At 34.6% G+C, this 13,266-nt stretch overlaps 1 protein-coding gene across 2 annotated transcripts in view; it reads left to right on the forward strand.

Moving 5' to 3' along the window:
* LOC140450481 (mothers against decapentaplegic homolog 4-like) overlaps nucleotides 1–13,266 on the forward strand; it is a 107,354-nt gene that overhangs the window by 72,614 nt on the left and 21,474 nt on the right. For both annotated transcript variants that reach the window (XM_072544128.1, XM_072544133.1), the window contains exon 2: nucleotides 6,435–6,481. The gene's annotated coding sequence lies outside the window, so the exon portion shown is untranslated. The remainder of the gene's footprint in view (nucleotides 1–6,434; nucleotides 6,482–13,266) is intronic.

Below are 13,266 nucleotides of genomic sequence, written 5' to 3' on the forward strand. Positions count from 1 at the left end.
CTTCTAAAGCGAATGTTGCCACATGACCAGATTTCGATACAAAAGTAGCGACCATTGTCTTTGACACACTTTGAGAAGGGATCACTTTTGTTGGTTTTTCCTCATCGTGAAACACCCACGCAGCGGATTGGCGTTTATTTTTCTGTTCGTAGGAGTAAATACAAGTTTCATCTCCACTAACAATACTATAAACGTTTTTTGAGCTTCCTTTGTTGAACCGTTTCAATGTTTTTGTAACCAGTTCTTCATGTAAGATCTTTTGGATCGAGGTATTTGAATTGTCCAAAAATGCCTCTATCTCCCGGTATGTTACACGGCGCGCGACGGTCATCCCCGCATCAATGTTTTGCTGTGTGACTGCTGTTTTGGATGGACCTGGCCTGGATTCGTCGCTGAGACTGGAGCGACCAGTGCCTTCTTTATATAAACTATATACTACATTTATAAACTATATTAAAAGTAGTTTTTTATATAAGGGTTATTACACTTCATGTGGTTTCAAAAGATAGTGAGGAATAAAATTACATACTTCTATATTTTTTATTTTTTTCTTTGTCTTTCCTCTCTTAGAATCAGTTTAATTTAGAATATATCGTAATGTTAAAAAAATTTAAAAGATCCGAATATCTCCTTTCGAGAGTGTATTACTGTCATCACTGCCATGCTCTTCCTAGATTTTCCTTCGTGTAACATCGACCGTTCTAGTATAATTATATTGCCCAATACATAATATCATCCAGTGTAAAATGTTTTTGAAAAAATCCGGGTCTATTTTTATAATCGAACTCTTCCATTGTAGCCACGCCAACGAAGCACCAAATTTTTATGCATATATTTATCAAACAGAAATAAACATTAAATCTCAAGTGATAAGTCCAGATCGTGACAATGCAAATAATAGACACGTGATAATTAAATTGCCAAGGTTAGAATTAGGAGATTGTACACAGGTCTGAAAAAAAAACAAATAAAACAAGATTCGACCTTTTCGTTTGTTGTAAATTTGCAAAACATGCAAAAATGTTGCGTATGTATTTGTCATTGTTACCCGCAGTTTGTGTCACGATAATATTAGAATCGATTGTGATTAGCGTGAAGGTGAAGGTTTAGATTTTGGCGAGGAGGTCGAAGCTATTCCATATGATGCTATACATATTAGACAATACCAATATTTATGTAACATTTGTTTGCTAAATACCTACAAAGAATATTTAATGTGAAGAATGTTGCTTGGAATAAATAAATAAATACGTTCGTTTTGGAATATTCACTAATATATTAACTAATTATTACATCTTTCATGATTTTGTCAAAAGCTGTGGCTTGCAAATTTCCATTTTAGTTATACCACTTGCTTTTACATTCATTTATTTTTCGATCTTTAGTCTGAATTTAACTAGTTTCATTCCTCCGTATACTTTTATTCTAGTTTATACATCGTCATAATCTTTGCCTTTATCCCTATGAGAAGACGACTTCCCTAATTACATCTATCTCCTCCACAGACATGTCCTGTCTGTGAAGGAACAGACAAAACCCATCAGGTCTTCTTTGGTCTTCGTCTCCTATTCATTCCAGGAGTTTGTAACCCGTCGTAGTGTTGCCGTAACTATCCTAACTTATGCTCCTCCATCTGGGCATCAACTGATGCCACCCCTGATTGTTCCTAATATTTTTTTTTATTTTAAATTTTATCCTTTATTGTCCCACAACTGTTTTCGCTAAAAATGGCAGTTCTCTTATATAACACACCACTCGCCTTCTTCAATTTCATCCTTTACTATACTGCATGTATTTCCATCTATTTCCCCATTACTATTACCCCATTAATCCTGATCCTAGGTACTTAAAACTATTACTTTTCACAATATTTTTACCATCCAAAGTTACTATCTTATTTGTAGTATCCTCTCCATCCTTAAATAAACATGCTAGGTACTCTGTTTGTTTTGCCTACTAAGTTTTAAACCTTTTTCTTGAAAAGCTTGTATCTACTGTTCCAGTTTCTGAACCCCTTTCCGTATTTTCTACAAACACCACATCATTAACATAAATTAAGCACCAGTGAATGTTAATGCACCAGAATGTGAAGCACCAGTGAATCCTGAGTTTCTCGGATATCTGATCTAGCACTAATGGGAATAAATAAAGACTAAGCATTAAGCTCTGATGCAATCCTATATTGGCATGAAATTATCAATCTCGCTCACATCTGCCCTAAAACTAGTTATTCGTTTATACATATTTCTCACAATCTTCACATGGTCACCGGGAACTCCTTTCTTTTTGAACACCCAGCACAGAATATGTCGAGGAACTTTATATATTTAAGGTCTCTTTAGTGTTGAGAAAATCATATATGTAACATATTATGTTCTCAAGATCAAACAGACCTGTCACCGGTATGGCTGCGAAAAGTGCATGGGCGTCGAGGTTTATCCATTTCCTTATATTCTTTTACTACGAGTAATTTCTTTCTCCCGATGCTTCTTTTCATTCAATTATCCCCTCCATAATCGTGCCCTCCTAATTTCTCCATTCGAAGAAATAGCAGAGCACATTTTATGTCAGTGTGACAGTCTGGCAAATGTGCGGTTGTTTGCATTAGGAGAAGAAAAACCACCGGGAAATCGCTACATGGAAGGTACAGTCTCGAAGCTTTTAGACTTTTTAAAAAGGGTCAGGCTAGAGAATGTTATCTAAGACTAGAAGATCACAATAGATCTGAAAAGGTCGCTGTGGAATAGGCCAAACGGCCACCTCTCTAAATCTATCTATCCATAATCTTAATACTTGAATAATTCCTGAATATATGACCCAGGTAGACTGCTTCTCTCCGCTTCACTATTTGCAGCAGTTCTATTTCTCTCCCTATTCAGCGTAATACTTCGGCGTTGGGAATGTGATCCGTCCAGGGAATTTTACCCCATACAGTAGCAATGAGTAAATGTATCGTACCTTTGCTTTTAGACTCTTGTTGCTCATATTCATGAATGTGCTCTTACTTGTTCAATTATGCTATGTATCTCTGTGTCCGGGTCAAGGTCCATAGATGTACAGATTTATATACGCTTGTGATTTGCTTTTCCTACAGTTGCTTTCGCTTCCTTTTTATCTGATCTGACACAGATCTTTAAAATTTTAAAGATCTATGTCAAGCTTCTTTCCTGAGCGAATTTGAAATTAGTTTGCAGACGTTATTTGATTAAAAATATCATTTTAGTGATGCCCTAATTATTTACCATTAAAGACTACATGGCATGTGTTTTTGAAATTTATATCGACCGTTGACAGGAGATATAAGTAATGGTCGGGTTATTTGAAAAAAAAAACAGTAATTACAGTTGTTGTCCCGAAACGAAAATAGGTCAAGAAGTCTTATCATATGCGGCTCTATTTCTTTCACACTTATAGTTATTCACTGGTATTGATAAGAAATCGTACCAATCGTGGGTTTTTGTTTCGCTAATAAATACATACTTATTGCGCGAACTGGCTGATCAATCACATTTAGTTATCGCAGTGAGCGTTGGCATGTGACGCACATGGAACAAGCCTTGCTTGTATCGACGCCAACAACGGTAATTGGAAAAAAATTACAGTGCTAGCAAGGTTGCCACACCTTCGGATATCTCTTCAGGGAATGAGAAATTGTTGACTTTGCTTCAAAAAATAGCTTTGAAGTTACAATATTTACATGATTAGAAACTAAAATAACGGGAATCCATAAAAGAGATAACAATTATTATATTACATGTTTAGATCAATTTGTGTTTCGATTTAAAAGTAATAATTTTTGTTTTCGAGTCCCAGGTTTAATGAAGTACTTTTGTTATTTAATTTTATCACTTTACTTATTGAGGAGAGATATGTATTCATAACTCACTAAACACTCGTCGAAAGAACATCAAGGCAGGAATATTAACCAAGGTAGTGTTCTGAGTCTACTGCTATTCTTAATTTGTACGATCATTATGTATTATGTATTTGTAATTCAGTTGCCTTTCATTAACTTTTACCGATAATTATGCCCTCTTATTTGTTCCAGGACGGTCCGGAAGAAGCAAAAGCTATGTTACAGAAGCTGTGTACATAATTTTTGTTTCATTGCTTAAATAACTTGTTCCAACAAGTCTAGGTAATTGAGAGATTGCTTCTAGATAATCTTTTTGGTCTGATTGCTTATTTTGTCAATTTTCCAATGAATCTTTAAAATTTTAAGGCAGTGTAATTACATAAATAGAAAACGTTTTTCCGTTTATTTATTTACTACACAACGTTCCATCTTTCTTTCGCAACCTTTCTTCAGTTAAATTATATATATATATATATATATATATATATATATATATATATAGTATATAAAAAAACCGCTTTTATCAACCAAGAATTATCCGAGAAGCGATAGAAATTGAAAAAAGGCCAAATCAAATTGTGCCAATAAAATAGATGACGGTATCCGGTTATCTTCGACATTACTCTTATAAAGAAAATATCGTCCGCTCGATCTCAAAATCAAAATCCTCCGTCAAAAATGTTTGCGCCAACCTCCACCCAAACCACGTCACCATCGAGGGTATAAATGGTCCGTCTGTATACGGCCGTAGCGTCCTCCTGGTTTCCAGGGGTTTCTGGACGATCTACGACCGCCGCTCTCGAAGAGGATCTCAAGTTTCGAGAGTCCATCTTCGTTTCAAGGAGTTAAATTGAGATACCGACCTCTACGGGCAAGAAGTTCCGCCGAGCCTTTGTAGTAGGTGAGGGGACACCGGCAATCAGAATTCTCTAACAGTTCGAGCTTTCTTACAGACAAAATATTCTTACAATGATTTAATATGTGTTAGAATTCTGATGCGTGGTGTATACCTCAAGTTCCACAGAGATGTCGGCCTTCTCACTTCGTGTAGCCGCGTTCCCTCTCCTCGAGAGAGGTACAAGAATGCCGGCAATGTCGACTCTTCCTGCTGCCAGTCGCTTCGTATAGCTACCTTTTTGTTAACAGTAATTCTTATAGTTACTATTTACATAAGGTTTTGGAGACGAAGTGTTATTGCAGCTCAACCTGATCGGAAAAGCAATTACAAGTCCCCGTCGGGGCTTTCATTCGCTCTTTACCGTGACAGGCCTAAATAACGCTGTGGTCAGTTCGACACGATTTGAAATAGTTCTAAGACCAATGGCTTTTCTATCTCAGAAAGTCGTGTTCTACTGTCAGGAAGCGTTTGTAGTCGACACGCCGGTTCTTGTACACTTAATGATTTAACTTCTAAATTGGATAACCATTATTGGATAACTATTCTTCAATTTTGACGTCTTCGACGATAGCAGGATATTGGTTAATTAATAAAACTCAAAGGTAGCTTGGTAGCACACCGAACCAACAAGGTCTTACGGGGCTAGTAGTGTATGACGACTGGATCCCGATCGGAAGATGTGCTGCTCTTTTATACACATTGTGTTTGAGAATTTTCAGCACACTTCCGCCGAGAGGCCAATGACGGCGCAGTTAATAACGAGCCCTGTGGTTGGCCGGCCAAAGTAACAATCTTTGTCGTGATTGGTTACCTTGGCGACACGTCCGCTGTTCCTAGTAGCAGTAATGCATTGATTAGTGATCAGTGTAGTAGTGTCTGGGGGCTCGGGAGACTGAGACCTCGGAAGCCCTGAAGAAGACATCAAGGATGATGTTGAAAGCTCGGCGTAGCGATAATCGGTTCAACCCGAAAGTCTGTTAAGTTTAATAATAATTATTGTAATATTATTAATCTTAGCTTTAGGTTTAATTGTACTAACGGCGGAAATCTAAATTTAAACATAAAACAAGAAAATAGTTCTAGATGGTAACTAGAACCCATTCGGACATTGTCTGAGGGTCGGCAACAACCCAATAGGGGTTCTATTGCTCGAATTATCTGTTAAATCCTTTAACATCACACCATCATTTCAACAAAAATGTAACACATAATAAATGTTTTAACGTTTTAAGAGTTTTTACCCAGATATTTACCGACTTGACTCATGTACACCTGATAATAATACACTGATGATGGACTTTTTAGTCCGAAAACGTTCTGTGATGTAACCCCTAAGGGTCTTTTAATTATATACCTTTTATAAAGGAATTTTAAATAAAACTTTTATGTCGCATATGTCCACGCAGTACGTCGAGTAAAAAACCATACAATGTCCCAATCGTATTAGGTCATCTTATTTCGCTAACATCAAGTATGTGTACACCTAACTCATGCCTTTTGATCCGCTGTTATTAGGAGTTACAGGCCCTGATGACTTCCATTGCTGAATTCCTTTTTTTTTCCTGTCAATTATTGATTATGTTTCTTCTTGGTTCTTCAACATCCTACCTTTTTGTTAGTTTTGTCAGTCCAGTTTTTTTAGATATAATAAAAAAAAATTGATATTTGTTTTTTTTGCAGATTGATGATGACGTTAGTCCACTAGGAAGAAAACCATAATATTTTCGGTAAGAATCACGACAAACTTTTTTCGCAATTGTGTAAATTTAAACTTTTAAAATTATAATAAAAATAATTACTGTTTACCTAGAAAATTTGTAGATAAATTTATTTTTTGAAAATTGATTTGAGCAAAACAATAATTATTATGTTTATGGGTCGTGAATTACTTTTTTCTTCTTTATTCATGCTACGTCAAGTTTTTATGAAATTAACCAATTTCCAGTAAGTTATTTTAAGTTTCTTTTAACAATACAAAACAAGTAGGCAGTATTAACTACAATGAAGCTATAACATTGGTACTATTGAGAAAGGTTAAGAAAAACATAGTGCATTATTTTTCTTAACTCATATGTGTGACAACATTAATATCAAAAGTTTAGAGCTACTTTACATTGAGGCCATGCACTGCAATTATTCTTGAGCAATACTGTTTGCTGTCTTGCCAGTCGCTTTACATTGAGACAATGCAAGAAAAAACTTATATAAAAATATCATTCTCAATTTTGTGAATGGAAATAACAGTTGGAACCTATAGTCTTAAAATATTTATAATAAAAGTAGTGAATTTTTATATAACGGGAAAATGCTGCATATAAACAAATTCAAATATGTTTAATGTCCAAAGAAAAGTCGAAAGAATTGTGTGCGCACTATTAGCAATGCATGACAGCCGAAGCGTTAAGTCGTTTTCAATAGGTTTTTTTAGGAAATATTAAGAAATCTGCAACTTGTTGCAAATTAAAATATAATGTGGGTCCTTTTTTATTTTAAAAGGCTGTAGTTATCTGATATCTCGTTATGAGTTGATCGATGTCCTCAGATACAAAGGATATTATAACTTTTGGACTTCTTTTAATCTGTGTGAAATGACAATAATTATTATATATATATATATATATATATATATATATATATATATATATATATATATATATATATATATATATATAAGAAACAAACACTGTAAAATATTACGATTTCAGTCAACTTGTTAATAAAAATGTTGATATTAAAAAAGATATAGGGTGTTAAAGTTGAAATTTAAAATTTAATTTTTTGCTATAACTTTCATGTTTGTGGACATTTTTGTATAAAAATTTATAACTGGGGGCTTTTGAGTATGAGGAATAATTATAACTTGTTACATATTTTGATGTAGCTAACAGAATGGCATACATTTGAGCTTAACCTTTTTGCTCTTTAAGTTAGCGCTGTTTGTGTCAAAAAATATTAAAGATACAATATTTCAACACAAAAAGATATACCTGTTAATATCTTCTCAAAATTCAACGATTTTCAAAATCGCGTTTTTCAGATCAGCTGCATAATAATTCTTAGTTAGTTATTAGTGAACATAATAAACACCTACTTTGACAAAAAGTTTAACGTTACTCAGTGTAATTAGTTTTTGATTTGGTTTGTAAATAAAATGTATTTTATTTTGACTTTAATATAAAACGTAAATTATTTGATGTTAAATCCTATAACACTTTATTAATAATTATCGTACTGATGTATATAAAAAAATATTAGCGTATACTATTTTTCCTTTAATATATCGGAAACTTTTTACTTTAGTTAAAGCTATTTCATAACAAAATTCAGAAGTATTGATGTTTTTGTGCAGCTGATTTGTAAAATGCGATTATCTCAAAAACTATTGAGTTTTGAAGTTATAAACAGGTATATCTTTTTGTTGTTGAAATAATGTATCTTAAATATTTTTTAACACAAATAGCGCTAACTTAAAAAGCAAAAAAGGTAAGTGCAAATGTATGCCACATATGTGACATATGTGGGGCCCCCTCGGTTTCTCATACTCAGAAGAAAATGTTCACAAATATAAAAATTATAGAGATAAATAAAATTTTAAATTTCAACTTTTGTATGTCTCTTAATATCAACATTTTATTAAAGCAAGTTGGCTTAAATCGTTAATTCAGGATTAAAGGGACAATAATGCATTCACTGGTTCTAAATATGGCCGCCGAACAATTTCAAGAGGTTGTTATGTCAGCATTCGAAGACAATTGTCCTGAGATAGAGAGGAATTCCAACAGAAAAGTATCCTGGTGGAATGACCACTTTGCAAATCAAAGTATAGAGGTTATACAATTTAATTTGCCAATTGATGATGTGAGTGGGGCGATTATCGCAAAGCTCCAACTGAATATCATAAGGAACTGAGAAGGATAAGTAGAGAATCGTGGAGAAGGTACTCGTATTACGAGTACATAGAACAGAGTGCAGAAATATTAAAACTTCCTAAAATTAGACTGAGAATACACTCAGAATGGAGAAGAGACCCTGAAAATACTTTTCAGGGTGCACTTTCCTGAGTTTAAAACAAAACTCATATCATTGGCCACATGGCAGCTGACTGGACTAGATACCAAAACTTGTAATTCTAGGGAAAGATGGCGTTTGGCAAAAGAAGTGGTAAACCAGGATAAAATCAAATAAGCAATAAACTCATTTGAGCCATGTAAATCATCGGGTCCTGACGGGATTTATCCAATACTTCTATAGAAAGTAAATGTACCTTCTGTACAAAAAATTTTGTATGATACTACAGGCTAGCTTAGGACTAGGACTAGGACCAACGAAGAGGTACTACGCCGGATAGGTAAAGAGAGAGAGGTAGGAATAAGTATAAAGAAAAGAAAGTTGGAATACTTGGGTCACGTTATGAGACATAATAAATATAGAGTACTACAGCTGATCGTTCAAGGGAAAATAGACAGCAGAAGGGGTCCAGGGAGGAGAAGACACTCGTTGCTCCAAAACTTGCGGCAATGGTTCGGATTGTCATCTGCTGAACTATTCAGATCTGCCGTAAACAAAGTCAGAATAGCCATGTTGATTGCCAACGTTCGGAACGGACAAGGCACATGAAGAAGAAGAAGCTTAGGACTGGGATACATACCAAAAGCATGAAGGCTCATAAGGGTGCGTTTTATACCCAAACCTGTCAAAACCGAAGAGGGCTAAGTCCTTAAGGCCGATAAGTCTGATGTTGTTACTGGGTAACTGTGTGTATTGGAGGGATACAGTGTCAGCACAAGTAGCCACAGGGTGGCTGTCCGTAGGGTGAGTCTTATCTCCTCTATTGGTTAATCCAGTCTTAGACGGGCTGATATCTAGACTCAACAACAACAGCATTTTCTGGGCTATGCGGATGACCTGGTCATCTTAGCCTACGGAAAATTTAATTTCATAGTTAAAGTTATAATGCAACAGGCGTTCAGAATGGAGTTTAAATGTAGGCCATAATATAAGCTTTCAGAAAGAAAAATTTAGACGGATCTCCTCTAAGCCTAAATAGTAAACATCTTGGGGTAGTATTAGGGCTCAAGGCCCTACAAAATACTTCCTACGGCTACCCAGCCGTGGGAATGCCAAAAAGCATTCAAAGCAAGCAAAGCAAAAAGCAACCGGAAAAAAACCTGGATCCGAAGGCAACATAACTCTCACTAAGAAGGTATACCCGGTCAAGCACTTGGCAAAATGTATATTTGATGACCATGTGCTAATAGGGCCGCGAAAAACAAACAGTAATCCATTTCAGTTTTTGCTGCGATAATAGTAACTTCTTCACGTCTATTTTAACTCTTCAGGCACACTATAGTTTGACATACTTCCTATATTTGCTATATCGCGTCCTTTGACTTAGACATGAACTTTTTCATACATTTCCGAAAAAGCAGCAGTTTTTGTTTTTATCATGGAGTTTATCATTTGTGTTTATACGACAATTTTTAAATTTAGCTACTCAATTTTTAACCGTTGACACCAAACAGCGGAATCAATTAGCGTTAAGTTTTGGATTTCAATCGGTGTTAAGCCTCTTATCTGACTTGCTGTTAACTATATTTTTTGTGTACTGACAGAAATGAACTAAATGAACGGTCGATCTGTCTGAACTGTCAAATTGATCTATTAAAATATGATTTTACAGTTTGCTCATGAAGATTCCCCCGAATTTTCACTATTTCTGTGTTTAGCCACTTATCTATCGGATAATTTTCGTACAACAGGCCTTGCATTTAATCGTTGTTTTGTCCAATAATCCTATTATAATTTCCCCCAAAGTTTTTGCTTCCCAATATATTGTGATTTATTCAAAAAATATTTATTTCGTTTACGTTAATCACACTCGATGAATCGAATAGGTATTGTTGTTTAAAATGCCCCGGATTAGGAATTTTAATGTGAGTCGTTTCGAACAAAGGTAAATACTGGTTGATAAATAATGAAAAAATGTAAGCAATACGGCAATAACGGCCCATGAGCCCCAAAGCACCAGACACAATTTAAAAACGATTACAGAAAGACGGCTTTAGGCGGACACACTAACATTATTTTCCAATTAGTTATGCCGATGTAAATTTTCTCTTTTCAACAATGGCGAGTACATCTCGCTAGGTACCTGACTTTTGTAACCGCTTTGTTTAATTAATATCTACGTAGGTACTTTACGTAAATGGGGTATAGTCGCCGAGGTTAAGGTCAAAAGGTCGATCAACAATGCAGTTGTAGAAGTAAATTTTCATTATCAATGTAAATTTTTTTTGTAAAGCAAATTCAAAAGGAAAAATGAAGTAAAATAAGTTAGAGGACACTGGTACTTTTTTTATGTAAAAGTGGTTTCAGTTATTGGCTGAAACTTTACAGAGAAGTAGCTTTGGTCATGCTGATTAAAAGTTTCATTGCGCCAAGACTCAGAAATCAATTGTTTTTGAGTTAAACAGGTTCAAAGGGTCGGCTTTTAGTCCTTTAAATAATATATATTTGTAAAATATACAGTTTTAGTAAATACGTGCAACTAACTTCAGGGAGTGATTCTGTATGAAAAGTAATGATAGTTTGCTATATAAATGTATGTTCAAAATTACCTCCCAAGTTGCAACTCTTAGCCTCATTGGTTGTCGTATTCGTGCACACATTCCTGGTGTTTTCTTATTTACTTAGTTTAACTGAAAGTGTTTCAGTTAAATTGACTGAAAATTTGCAGATATGTTGCAGGTCAGCTGATCAAGAGTGTTCCAAGACTCAGAAATCAATTGTTTATAAGTTACAGAGCTTCAACGACTCTGCTTTTAGTCCAGTTTTCAAAATCAGGAATTTGGAAACGTACCGTCCCACACATTCCATATACGGCATCTGAATCTCAATTAACACGAATATGGTATCGGAATGAGATTTCTTAATTTTTCCCTGTCAAAAACAAAGTGGAATGTACTGAATAGGATATCCACGTCGATATTCCGGTGGAATATCCCGGTATCTACTTTTCAAATTCAATATTTTGAAAAATTTACTAAAACCGACATTTCGAAGCTCTATAACTCAAATACAGTTGATTTCTGAGTCTTGTGGTACTGAGAAATTTTGGTCAGCATGAGCGAAGCTACCTCTTTGCAAATTTTCAACCAATTTAAGCGAAACCGCTTTTACAGAAGTAAATAAGAAAAATGCCAGGAATATTTGCGTGGCTACGAACCAATGAGGATCAGAGTTGCATCTTGTATCACGTTTCAGGGAGATTTTTTTTAAATTTTTGGTTTTTGAATTTGAAAAATCTCATTGGCGTACAATTTTTTTCTAAAAAAAAAATGAAACCATTACCCGTATGCACGCCAATAATTAATATAAAATTCCTAACTGGTTGTCAAAGAATGCGAAATAACTAACTCTTAAAACCCAACAAATTTCATTTGCATATCTCAACAAGTTTCAGGGCAATAAATAAATCGTTAGTTTGTAAAAAAAAAATTCAACACCCCGTATCTCGGAAAAGGAAGCATTTTATGTAGAAGGCATACGGTTATGTAGCAAACTGTCATTATGGCAGAATCACTCCCTGAAGTTAGTTGCACGTATTTGCTAAAACTCTACACAAACTATTTCACAAATATGTATTACCTATTCAAAAGGACCAAACACTGAGACTTTGAAGTGTCTTGACGCAATGATAACTTTTGATCAGCGTGACCAAAGCTACCTCTCTGCAAAGTTTCAGCCAATTTAATTGAAACCACTTTTACAAAAGAAGAGTTACGAGGTCCTTTGTTGGTGGATTCTACTACACAAGTGTCCAGGTTTTACAGCCAATAAGAGAACTGAATAAATATTGCAGTGGAAGAAACGTTATCGTAAATAATTGATGTTGAATTTCTTATTTTGTTAAGTACTCATTCTGCCTATTCTATTCGGGATCTAAGATCTAAATCAAAATCCAAGTTCGATGTTAACCAGGAATCCATATATGTATTTAAACTTGTTCACAATTTCTACGTGTTCTGTCGTCGTTTGTTAGATTCTATGGAAGCTATGCTTCCTTCACCTGTCGGAGATATTTCTTTAATTAGGTATCATAAATACAGTTTTTGTTTTGTGTGAATTACAAGTTATGACGAACTTATGACGAGATATTACTCTAAGGTTAAAACGAATTCAACGACAAAAACCAAAAACCAATATAATTAATTTTGATTTGACGGTATTCGCATAAAAGATAACATTAAAAAATAATTTAACAATAGAATAAAGAACATTGGAGAATAACTATAATAACTAAGATCCAGAGGAACTATGAATTAATTTAAAACCATGTTAACAAAATTTCCACAAACAATTATTATATATGGATAGAAAAAAATGGAATGTGCAAAAGCTGAGAGATGCGACAATTGCAGAACGGTACTCGGAAAACATCACCAACAGGCTAAGGAATCAAAAAGTAAATTAAGAAGGCCAGACAGATATAGACTCCTACTGGACCAGAATA

This window comes from Diabrotica undecimpunctata, chromosome 1 (assembly GCF_040954645.1).
Source record: "Diabrotica undecimpunctata isolate CICGRU chromosome 1, icDiaUnde3, whole genome shotgun sequence".
Classification (NCBI taxonomy): Eukaryota; Metazoa; Arthropoda; class Insecta; order Coleoptera; family Chrysomelidae; genus Diabrotica; species Diabrotica undecimpunctata.